Genomic DNA, 13,285 nt, shown 5'->3' with positions numbered 1-13,285 from the left:
ATTAAGTTGTTGTCACTGATTATGATGAAAATACTCCAGAAAAGATATCACCACCATTTCAGGCTCTCCCTTCATACTTTGTGAAGGTGTTTAACCAGACCTATTAGTAAAGGCAGATTTTGATCAGTAAAAGACTTCATATCATCTCTGACTTAGATTTGGAAAGGTCTTCAGAATATTTATTCTAGAATATATAACTAAACAAATTTTATTTGGATAGAGTTCACAATAACTTCACATTAGAGCAAATTCTATGCTGTAGGGTCACATGATGAACATCCAACACAGTCTAGATACATAGACAGACAAATAGATAGATATAGAGATATTGTGTTTCTGAATACAAAGATTATGATTATTATTGTATATGAAAATGAAAACTGTATTCAATGAGAAAATGTTTTTACCAATTGAATTTTATTGAGGCTAATAGATCCTATCCCATTAACCAAACACGTGTCTGCAACAGCAGTCAAAATTAATTATTTATTAAAAACACCACCACCACCACCACCACAAATATCTGAAAGTTCTTTTTTCTTATCTGCCAAGGCCAGGATACTATATTTCTTACTAGTACAATTTATACTATCACTAAAGTGTGTAAAAAATTCAGATCCTTTTGCTTTGCTGATGCTATGGATATTAAGCATTTGGTACAAGGATATTAAGAATGAAGTCTATTTGAGTAGAGGAATTTCTGTCAATTTTTTTCTCTGTTCAGATCTTTCTTTTTAAAAACAGTCCCTGAATACATTAAAATTTCCAAGAATAAACTGAAAATTATGTACATATTTTTCCAGATGAAATGTAAGCACAACTATTTTATCCATTAATCTTTTCCATAGCTCAAATAATCAGAAACAAAATCAATTTACATAAAACAACTTGAAAAAAACATCATTTTACATTCATTTCAATTATATAATTTCTTTTTCAGAGAACATGTTAGGTGGTAGAATAAATAAATCACTTTTCTTGGAATCTGGGAGACCTGAGTTCAAATATTAGCAAATTCTGTCTCCATAACTTGGGATAAATAGCCTAACTTCTCTCAAACTCAAGTTTCTGGCTCTGTAAAATGGACATAACAAAATTTACTTCATTATGACAATCAAATAAGTTATATTTAAAATACTTCACAAATCTTAAAGTATTATGAAAATGCAATTTATTACTATTTATATTTTTCAATACTGTCACTAGTTAGCATGAAGGAGACTTGAAAATCAGATAATCATATAGTATGATTTTATTTTACAATTAAAAGATCTACCTTTTAGAATTTTATTTGAGTTGTCCAATGCCACACAGCAAACTAATGGCAAAACCTTTATTAGGAGAATCCAAGCTTTCTGAATTGTTATTTAGGGGTCTTTTTAATTACAGTTGTCCCTTCCACATCGTGAGTTTACCTAATGTGATTTCTCAGTTTTATTAAGAACTGGTATAAGAAACTAAATGGGAATATTTTGGGAGTTTTATGGAAGCCACAGATGACACCCAAGGCCCAGCAGACAATACAGTACTATGACCAAATATTTAATTTACATTTTACAAGAAGATACTGTTGACGCCCCATAAAATAAGAAGAAATCAGATTTCTTTGGTAGAAAGGGAGGACTAAAAAAAATCACATATATTTTTCCAGATTGGGAAGGGTGCCTATCCCCTTTATTCCTGCAAAGTAAATGGGATAACTATGTTTCATTCATTTTTTTCAATATACAGAGTAACTAAAGTTCAAGACCTAGGTGGCTCCTATTAAAGCTCCATAGGAATGTAATGTTTTTCTTATATTATTATGTAACAAGAAAAAAAATGATTCTCTGTGCTGATATTATTCATTTTTGATTTTCCTTTAGTTAAGCCTCGTCACTTACTAACTCTGTGTGCCTCTGCCCTGGATTTCTTTCTTTACATTTTATACTATCTCACTTCTTTATTATTAATTGTTAATCATTTCTCCTAGGAGTTCAATTAATTTCCCATTTTAAATGATTCACATATCAATAGAACAATATCTATTACTCTGTCTTTCTGTATGCCTTTGCCTTCCTGTATGTCTACTGTCTATCTCTCTCTAGCATACACACACACACACACACACACACACACACATACACACACTCTGGTGGATATTTCAGAATGGATATTCTAGAATAGTAGTTACTAGTCCAATAACTTTTCTAGCTATCAGAAAGCGAGATCTTTGCTTGAAGTATGTAGCAATGGATCACCTGTAATTAAATGAATATGAATGTTTTTAATAAATATTGAATGTCACTGTTTTTGACTTTAATAAAGAATGGGTTTGAAGGCTAGGCAATTTCCTTCATGAGGAAGAATGGGCTAAATGTTTTTACCTCTTATATTTAACGTGGGTTCTTTCTTGAAGGGAGATGTGTTGACTTTTCTTTTATTTCTAACTTTCTGTGTGGCAAGTAGTATCAATGTCACCCTCTCTTTTTTTTGCTGATTTCCATTTTATGGCATTCTATGAGATTAATGTGAAGTCAACAACAATCACAACAGGGTAATAGTGGAGGTAGGGCTAGAAGTAATCATTCTGTCTTTTCTCTGACTTTGGTCACTCTTCTATAAATTTCTTTACTCTCTCTAACTATGTTTGCTGCAAAAGAATTCTTTTTAAATGTCAGGCATAAAGCAGATTTCAGCATTATTATGTAAGGTTAGGCAAATTTAATTGCATGATAAGGTGGGTCAGTATAAAAATAATCAATTTTAACATAATGTATGTTCTTTCAATAGCATATAAGTGCTTAATAAAACTTAGATGATTCAATAAATGAATGATTCTTATACCAATTTTGATTAAGGGCTACTTTTGCTTATCCTGATTCTGGCTGATTCTGAGCCCTTCAGGGAGCTAGCTTGGACTTTACATATAGGTATATAAAATATGTATACAAATCAAACATTTACCAGTAATAAATTATAATTTTGTAGCCTCCACATTAAGTTAGAAGACACAATATGGGGGCATGAATCACAATTTAGGGAGCTGACCCCCTGATTTAAATATATTCAGAGTGGGAAATTTGGTAATAATCAATTCAATATCATCATTGATTTTAGGAAAATTATGATAATCAATTGCACTATAACTCCAATTTTTCCTCATGACTCCTTAAATCAAAACTCTCTTCTGGCAGACAGGTACTCTGTGTACTTAGGAAATTGCATTATTTTGCCCTATTAAAATATAAAGTGTTTGAAGGAAAAGATTGATTTGATTTTGTACTTATCTTCAGGGATAACAGTGCTTTTACTATATCTTCTTTTCTTTTACTATATCTTCAGGGATGACAGTGCTTCACACAGAATAGATCTTTAATAAGTGTTTTTATTGCTTTATAATTTATTCATTTTAATACAAATTGCTTTATGAATCATATTGGGAAAGAAAAATCAGAGCAAAAGGAAAAAAAAAAACAACAGAAAAACAAAGTGAACATAGCATGTGTTGATTTACATTCAGTCTCCATAGTTCTTTTTCTGAATGTAAATGGAATTTCCTATCCAAAGTGTATTGGAATTGTTTTCGATCACCAAACCATTAAGAAGAACCAACTCTTTCATAGTTGATCATTGCACATTCTTCATGTTATTGTGTACAATGTATTCCTGGTTCAGCTTATTTCACTTAGCATCAGGTCATTTAAATCTTTCCAGGCCTTTCTAAAATCAGCTTTTTCATCATTTTTAGAGAATAAAATTATTATTATCTTAAAATACCACAACTTGTTCAGCCATTCCCCAATTAATGGGCATTTCTAAATTACCATTTATATGATGCTTTGACATTTACAAAGCATTTTATATAGGTTATCCTATTTGATCCCTGTATCAGTTTCAAAAGGTAAGTGTAATAAATTCCACAATTTAAAAATGAAGAAATTGAAGCTTGTAGAGATTATGATTTTGTTCAGTATCACAGTAAGTATCTCAGGTAGAATTTGAATTACATTCTTCTTGATTCAAATTCCAGTACTTTATGTAGGGAGCTATTTAGCTATCCTCAACTATCTGCAAGATCAATGAAACTATCCTATTAACTATGTTGGCCCAAGCACACAAACTGTGTGTATGTGTCTAGGTGCATATTGAAAAACTGTTATGAGAATTAGATGAAAAATCTGTTAAATACTTAGCAAAATAGCTAGCAAATAGTAGATGTTTAATAAAAGCTTATTCTTGTCTTTCTTTTCCATTAAAGAATTCAGGGGAAGAGATACAGAGAATATCTTTTATCTTAGCAGGATTTGTCTAAAATTTAGGGGGATTATATACATACAAAAATAAGTTAATTTTTTAAACTAGGAATCCAAAGCATTAGATAGATTTTTTTATTATTATTTTTTAGACAAATTTAGCTTAAAAGCTTCAGAAAACAAGAGAAAGTTTTGATTTCATAAAAAAATAATAGGAGAAGATATTTACCTAAAATATGTTAGAAATTAAAGTATGTTGGAAATGTATCATATGTAAGTGATAATTTCTGGTTAAACAATGAGCTTATATAAAATTAAAGATGAATGAGTTATTATTTTTTAAGATATGCCAAATTCCCCTGTATGGGCAGACACCTAGATTAAGGGTCTAAAAACTGGCATAAAAATATTTCATTTTGGTCACAGTAAGACAGTTTAACTTTGAAAAAAAAATGTCATTTTTGGAAAATGAGTGGATGCCCATCAATTGGGAAATGGTTGAATAAGTTGTGGTACATGAAGGTTATAGAATACTATTATTATATAAAAATGATAAACAAGATGATTATAGAAAGTCCTGGAAAGATTTACATGATGCTGATACTGAGCAAAACAAGCAGAACCGGCAATACATTGTAAACAATAACAACAAGAATGTGCGATGATCAACTATGAAAGATTTGGTTCTTCTCAGTGGTTCAATGATCCAAAGTAATTCCAATAGACTTTTGGACAGAAAATGCCATTTGCATCCAGAAAAAGAAGGAGAATGAATGCAAATTAACACATGCTATATTTACTTCTTTCTTCTGTTTTTTTTTTTAATCTCTTTCTCATGGTTTTTCCATTTTGCTTATTTTTTGCTACCAACATGATTCAATAAACCAACTTACTACGATAAAATGCCACATATCTATACATTCTGCAAGTTCAATAACTAATTAATGCCAAGTTGTTTACAATGATCCTACAGATTCCTAACTTGTAGTCTTAAACATTTTAAACATTTTGATAACTTTTGACATAATTGATTTCCTTGGTAATCCTATATGCTTTATTTTATGCATTTTAAAGTTTTAATTAGAAAGATCTTTTAGAAAGACTTTTAGAAAGAACACCAACAACAAAAAAGTATCCATCACACACACACAGAAGTTTGAAAAATTCTGCTGTAGAATCTAGAGAACTCAGTGCATTAAGATGTAAAATATAGTAAAGATTACCAAAATTCATTGCGTTCCCAACTTGCCTTTTACTGAAACCACTAAATCAGATACAAATCATGTGGGTCCCACATAGAACATACATTATGAAATGGATGATGTAATGAAATAAATGATAATTTTGAAAGAGAAATCACTGAAAGATGGAAAAATTCCCTAGTTTATTTCAAAGACTTAGCCTCCTAGATCCAATCTACTATAAGGTTAAAATAAAAGTTTATGATTTATCTCAAGGGAATGTACCCAAGTCCATCTAATTCAATATCAGCTTTTTGCTCCTTTTAAAATGATAGTTAAACCCTCACCCCTACCATCATCATTGAGTAATCTTTTTGATTTCTAAATTCAGTCCAGTATAACTTGATAAATAGTTGATATCTTCCATTTCTGGCAGTGAAACAATATATTTGAAAATCATTGATGTTTTATTGATATTTTATTTTGCATGAATGAGCAGAACATTCAGCTATTAGACTGGCTGTTCTAAGACAAGTTTATTGTTCAAATACAATTAGACATCAGCCAAATGGAAAAGACTACATCTCCTTAAGTATGAAATGTATTTTTAAAAATTTAGTAATGTACAAATCAGTCTCCACACGGATGGAAACTACAATGAAATGGAATATGGTTATTTTCTTTATAATGTGTGGATACATTTAACACAAATTCAGGAAATATTAATATATAGCTATCCAGATATCCTACTTCCAGTATGATAAGGTACAATTAAGAGCCTATGGTTCAATTATGGTCTCTAAAATCTGAATCTATAAACTTATGTTGCTACATGTCTATATATACTCTATCATATAAAGATTCTATAAACATTTACTAATTCTATATGCAGAGTAGTATTATAATTTTCGATGCTAAGGGAAATACAAACAGCAGATTAGACAAAAACTCTGACCTCTTGATATTCAGATGCTATTAAGTAAATTTAAAATGTATATTTAGTTCTTAATGCATATTATTTACCTATATATGTATATACATGTAAACATTTTAAGTACATGTTTTCTGAAATGATCTACATATGGAAGATAATTTAAAATACATATTCTAATTGCTGTTTTTTTTTTTTTTCAGAGTAGGAAACCAAGTCCCAGAGAAGGTAAAGAGGTCATATTTCCTTATGATAACACAAAAAGATCAAGGTAGGACAAAAGCTTATACGTGCTCCCTTAGAATCAATATAATATAATATTGTGATTTGTTTGAAATTAGTTTGTATACACTTCTCTTAAAAATATGACTTTCCTACCAATAGATTCTTTATCAAGAACCAGCTATAATTCATCCATATAAGATTTTACCCATTCTCTTTTTCTCTACTCTAAACCTTGAGAGAAAAAAAAAAAAAAATCAGCATCCTGCTGACCCCACACCCACCCCAATTCCAGGAATACAATGTTGGGCTCCTTTGGATTTTCCCTAATTTCCCTTACAAACTACTCTTTTTGAAGTGTTTACTTTCTGTTTTTCTAAAACATGCTCATATGAGATATTTATTAAAATGAAAAATCTTACCTTGAACAACTGAATGCTTTTTATCTCCATTTTTTCATAGATTTTAAATTGTTGTATTTTAGTTTAAAATACCAAGTGCTACGGTATTTTCAGAAGAACCAAAAGGTAATATTTTTAGATTATATTAAATATAGAAACATCATTTATATGGTACCAGAAGAAACAGAATTATTCTACATAAGTGAATTTTCCTGATAAAAATGCTTACACTTCTACTGGTTATTTTAATTATATTTTGATGGAAATCATTCTAAAATTATTGCACATTCCTTGGTTTCTGAAACCAATCATACTGAACATACTGTGACCTTTTCAGGATGACTCAGATCATTCAAATCAACAATTCAACTAATATTTAATAAGCACATATTACATGTAACCCAAGAGACAGCATGGTGCTGTGGATAAAGAACAAAATGAAAAGCATAAAAGCCTTCACTTAAATACTACCTCTGACACATACTGACTTACATGACTCTTGGTAAATCATTTAATATGGTATGCTAGGTAAATCTCAAAGATTATAAAGTATAGAGAAAGTTCCTATCTGCAAGAGAAGACCTCATCCAGAAGTTCCCTCTTCCAATTAAAGCATAGGTCCTGGCCTTATCCCTGTGGGCAAGGCACCATGCTGAACACAAGTGATAAAAGAATAGCTAAGAAATAATCTCTGTTCTCAAGAAGCTTATATATTCAAAAAAGTAAGAAAAACATGGATACAGAAGAACTTAAATCTAAGTCACAATGTCATAAATAAAAGCAAGAATTCTAGGGAAAATGATTGAAAAATTGGAAGGAAGAGAGAACACTTCCAATTGAGACTCCTTGGAGAAATCATTCAACCTTGAGAGATGAGGGGCTACAAGAAGAACAGATGCAGACCTCCATATCCAATAAAGGCATGAGGATCTGTGAGAGTAAGCCCAGGCCAAGACAGAAAAAGAATGAAATAAATAGTGCAACGCAATTTTACTGAAATTTTAACTGTATGAATGTAAGGAATATGAAAACAAAACATGTAAAAATAGGCTTAAACCAGATTGTAGAAAGCTCTGAACAGCAGAATCAGGTTTTATAGCTTTTACAGCAGGAAATGAAGAATCACTGACAGTTGTGTGCAGAGGAATGATGTGGTCAGAACAGGATAATAAGAAGATTACTTGTTCAGTGGTGTGAATAATGAATTTGAAAGGGAAGAGACCAGGAAGGAGGCTTTTAGAATAGTCTTGGCTACAATAAGTGAGGTATTGAGCTAGAATGTTTACACTGGTAGTGTAAAGGAGAGAATGTGTGTAAAATATATTGAGGTAAGAGAATTTACAGGGCTTGGCAAGCAACTGATTATGAAAGATAAGGCTGAGGTATAAATAACTGAGATTACAAGTATGGATGACTGAATAGAATTGGAGACATTGCCACTAGATTTTAGGCAAAAGACATTGGATTCAAATTTAGGCATATTGAATTTGTATTGCTGATTGAAAATCAGCAGATTTTCTATTGGACATTTGAAAATATTTAACTAGATTTGTGGAGAGAGGTTAGGAAGAGATATTGATTTTAGTAACATGTATCTAGAGGTGGATGATACCAACACAAGAAAGTCTAGAAGAAAAGAAGAATTTGAGGAAAATAGCTAAGGATACAATTCATTCTTTGGAGAAACCTACATTTACTTCAAGGGACTAGAGAATGAGAAGCCAGGAAAAGAGATAAGAGTACAGGAGAGAAGTAAGAGGAGGTGGTTTTCTAATCAATCAGTCAACAAATATACAGAAAATTCTTACTATATGCCAGAAGAAGAAATGCTATTCTTATAGATTCTGCTTCACTTTTGCAATTCTGAATGCAATGCAAAGAATGCAAAGAAGGATAGTCCTTTCCCTCAAATAATTTACATTAAAATGTGAAAGATAACTTATAAAAGGAACTTAAAAAATAAAGGTAACAGGAGGATATGGGTTAGGGAAGCATGGAGACATCCATAAGAGTGCACCACAATGAAAAATTTAGAGATTACTACTGTGAAATGCATTGTTCCACTGAAATTCTGGGAGAACTCCAACTTCCAATGAGAGAAAGGAGTCTCAGAGCAAAGATAACTTCAGTGCTATATGTTTCTGTATTCTAAGGCTGAAGTAATCTTCCAGGAAAAAGAGATTTCTGGAATTTGATGAAGTCTTGAGGAGGTAAGCTGGGTTGTGGGAAAAAAAAAAAAAAAAAAAAAAAAAAAAAAAAGTTAAGGCTGAGTACATGAAGATGTTAAGAGAGAAGATTTGGTCTAAAGAATTATGTGGAATGTACAGGAAAAAGATGATAAAGTTTGTGAATGGGGAGTGTGTGTGTGTGTGTGTGTGTGTGTGTGTGTGTGTGAAAGGTTATTGTTAGTGACCTTGGAGAGGAGAGCTAGACTACATTCTACAATTAGTGTGGGAGGGAGTGGAGTGAAGCAGAATCTATAAACTACACTTTCAATAGTTTGCAAGTAAAAGGGAAAAAAGTGATAATACAAAATGCAATTTTAGCTTTTCCACTTGATCTTTTGTTATCCCTCAACCTGAATCCTTTGTTGGAGCTAAGTTAACTTCATCTTTGATTTTAAACAGTCAATTACATTAACAGCACAAGATCTTTGCTCTTTCAATTTCTATACCTATGGTGCCCTTACTTCTCACAGAATCATAGAGTTGAAAGATAATACTTCAGGGACTAAGTATTACAACCTAAACAAGAATATCCTCCATCAGCACATACATAGACACACCCATACACACACACACACACACACACACACACACACACACACACATATATATATATATATATATATATATATATTATATTATATTTATATATATATATATATGCACACACACAATTAAGTCAATTTCACAGTTTTAGTAGTGTCTCAAGATGAACTTTATAAGGGTGTTGGCCTTTAAATATTACGGAAACAAACAATAAATTTAGTTTGTTTCCTTTTGAAGAAACTATATGTGTGTGTAAATATATGTATGTACTTGTATATATCCACTTATGCAAATGTAAATATATATATTTTTAACTATAGCCTGCTTGGAGGTGGGGGAGATGAAGAAGCAAAAAGTATAGAAGATGAGGCTTTCTGACACTAGGTCTAGTACTTTTATTTACTTATTCACTTTCTCTCTCTCTCTCTCTCTCTCTCTCTCTCTGTCTCTCTCTCTCTCTCTTTCTCCCTCTCCCAAAAACCAAAGGCAAAATAATTTAATAAACTATGTCTTCAAAGCTCTTAAAATACATGCTTTATAAATAATAACAATCTAATATGTGTGTTACAAGTTTTTTGAGAACAGAAATATTTTTCTTTAATTTTTGTATCTCCATTAGTTAAAGAGAGTACCTTGCACATAATAGTACTAAATTTTTCTTCAATGAAATTTAATTGTAAAATGGACATATTTTTAATCTATCAGTTTTCATCATTATATAAAGAGATCATAAAGACATCTTGATGTTTCTCAACTTTGAAAACATATAATAGTATATATGATTGAATGTTTTATTTGTTTGGCAGCTGTTTTCAAAGAATTATTCACTGCTAATAATGCTATATATCATCCCATTTTCTTTGAATCTCCCTGAGTTTCTATAAAAATAGTGATCACCAGGATTGAGCTCAATTTGAGAAATATTTATTCGGTATTCAAACATTAAATACAACATCTTCATTACATGGTAGCAGTCATTCTTCCACTTCTTGAAATTCCTATTTAAGATTTATGAACAGAAATTACATTTTTTCATGTGTGTTGGGATTTTAAAGTTTATTAAATTTATTCATGCTGTAAGAGAAAATGTCTTTCCTGTTATTAGTGACAATGAAAAGTCCTTAAGAAAAAATGAATTTCTCATATCAAAAAATATAGTAACTTTTAAAAATGATGAATTACCTAAGAAAAAATACTATATAATCCAGAAAACAATTTATCCAGAAGGAAATACAGGGATTTTGTATGTGTGGTTGTATGTGTGTGTGTGTGTGTGTGTGTGTGTGTGTGTGTGTGTGTGTGTGTGTGTATCTGTGTAGCAGCTAGTGGCAAGTTGCATAATGTTTGGGGCCTGGAATTAGGAAAACCTGAGTATAAATACAATCTCAGACACTTTCTAGCTGTGTAACCTTGGAAATTCACTTAACCCTTTTTACCTCATTTTTCTCATCTGTAAGATGAGATAGAAAAGGAAATGGTGAACTCTTCTGGTCTTTTTGCCAAGAAAACCTCAAATGGGGTTACAATGACATGCCTAAAACAACTAAAGGGAAAACTAAAGACAATCTATATGGAAATGGAGGAAGTGAAGAAGAGGAAATACATATAAAGAAAAATATTTATTCAATATTTTAAACAGGAAACATAGAACTATCACATTTATTATAAGAATATAATCTTATAATATATAATATCATATATTATATGTAATGCTTATATATAATATATATATTATAAGAAAATAATAATAATGCAATGGTTTGCAATTATATAGCTTTTTTGCTTACAAAAATATTTTTCACACAAAATTCCATGAAGTAGATAGTACCACAAGTATTATTTTCTTCATTTGACAGATGAAGGAACTGCAGCTACGATAATTTATGGCTTAGGTCTTCTAACTTAAAAGTTCCCAATTCTTCCTATATTTCTCTGTAGTAAATAGAATTGTGAAACAGGAAGACCTGAGTTTAAGTTTGCTTTTAGATCTTACTGATAAGGTTTAGATTTAGCAAACTAAAATGAAATTAGAGTTTCTGGTGGTCAGAGAGTTAAATGATAAAAGTCTAGTGGCAGGTTCGGGGTTCAGGGAACCAAACAGAAAGGTTTGGCTCCCCTGCAACCCATTGGAATTTGGTGCAAGGATAGGGAGTTTTGGGGACTCCCTTCTGGTGGCACAGAGTTTCTCTGTAAAATAATTTATAGACCCAAAAACCTAGATTGATAAAAGGGTTTATTATGGAGATTGGAAGTAAGGTTAGAAATGCTGATAAAGAGGCATAAAGTCTGGTTAGGGAAATAGGTGAGGATAAAGAGAGGATAAGACTGGTAAAAAATATTATTCCAGCAGGCATAGGTTTCTTTGCCATAGCATGGCATGTTTGGAACCTCTGCAAAGAGAGAGTTTTAGTTTGGCTCTTTTTTAATGGGAGCTTTAGCTGAAGGAAACTCATGGGTGGAGTCCCAAGTTGGCTCATCTCTGGGTTTCAGCTTGAGCTGGAATTTGAATTGAATTCAATGAGTTTCAGGACTGAGCTGACCCCATCTAGATAACTAGGATGAAACTGTTTATCTCTCAGGGCAGGGTCCCTCACTGAGGCAGAGTTGAAGGAGATTTTCTCCTTTAAGGATTTTTAGAGTTCCGGATCCCCTCTTCATTACTAGCTATGTCACCACAGAGAATTCATTCAATTTTGTTTGCATCAGTTTCCTCAATTATAAAAGGGAGATAATAATATTACCTTCCAGGGTTATTATAAAGATCAAATAAAAAATATTTTAAATTCATTAGTTCAGTTCCTCTATGTACTTTAAGAAATCCTGTTGCTTTATAAGAGTTTTAGCCTCTATTGCTTCAAAATTTGCTATAGGAAAATAAAACAAAGCATGCAACTTATTTTTAGTAAGTGATCCTATATTAGTATAGATTTGAATATGCCTTTTTCCCTTCCCAGGAGAATCTGTATTTTGTACTTTGTATCTATTTGTATCTGTATTTGTAGAATGGAAACTTTTGGTCCTACTAAAAACAACCTATGAACTATTCTAGTAGGTGGGAATTAATGTTTTAGTAAACTCTCCAAATGCTTCTAAAATCATTCCCAGTATTGTTCAAATTTGTTTGATAATGGGAAAGACCAGTCTTAACTGCAATACCTTTTATTTCACCTGTTGGAGTAGGGCTGGAGATGAAGAATCAATCTGCTTTCTGATTTATAGAAAACAGATTTGAAAACAACACAATATCTAAATCATTCTTAGCTCTGCTGAAAAAAAGCCATGAATCCTTAATATAGTTGCTGTGATTTCAGCTCATCAGTTATGGACAATTTTGCTGGTTTCAAGTTTCTGGCTGTTAAATCCAACCCTCTACTAAGTGTTCTGCGGGAAGGACTAAGTAAATTTCTGAATTTTTTTTTTTTTTAATTATGATGGTTCTCTCCTACCTCTCTCCTATCCTCCAACTGCTTATTTTGAGATGTCAAGTCCTAAAAATAGCCTTCTGTGACTAATTCTTTGCTTGGGGGTAGCAGCTGCAGAAGGT

The 13,285-nt window shown here is 31.5% G+C and overlaps 1 protein-coding gene across 1 annotated transcript in view; it reads right to left on the bottom strand.

The window, feature by feature from the left end:
* CSMD1 (CUB and Sushi multiple domains 1) overlaps positions 1-13,285 on the bottom strand; it is a 2,669,009-nt gene that overhangs the window by 1,729,147 nt on the left and 926,577 nt on the right.

The sequence above is a fragment of the Sminthopsis crassicaudata genome, chromosome 2 (genome assembly GCF_048593235.1).
Source record: "Sminthopsis crassicaudata isolate SCR6 chromosome 2, ASM4859323v1, whole genome shotgun sequence".
Classification (NCBI taxonomy): Eukaryota; Metazoa; Chordata; class Mammalia; order Dasyuromorphia; family Dasyuridae; genus Sminthopsis; species Sminthopsis crassicaudata.
This window is presented reverse-complemented; position numbering and strand designations above follow the sequence as displayed.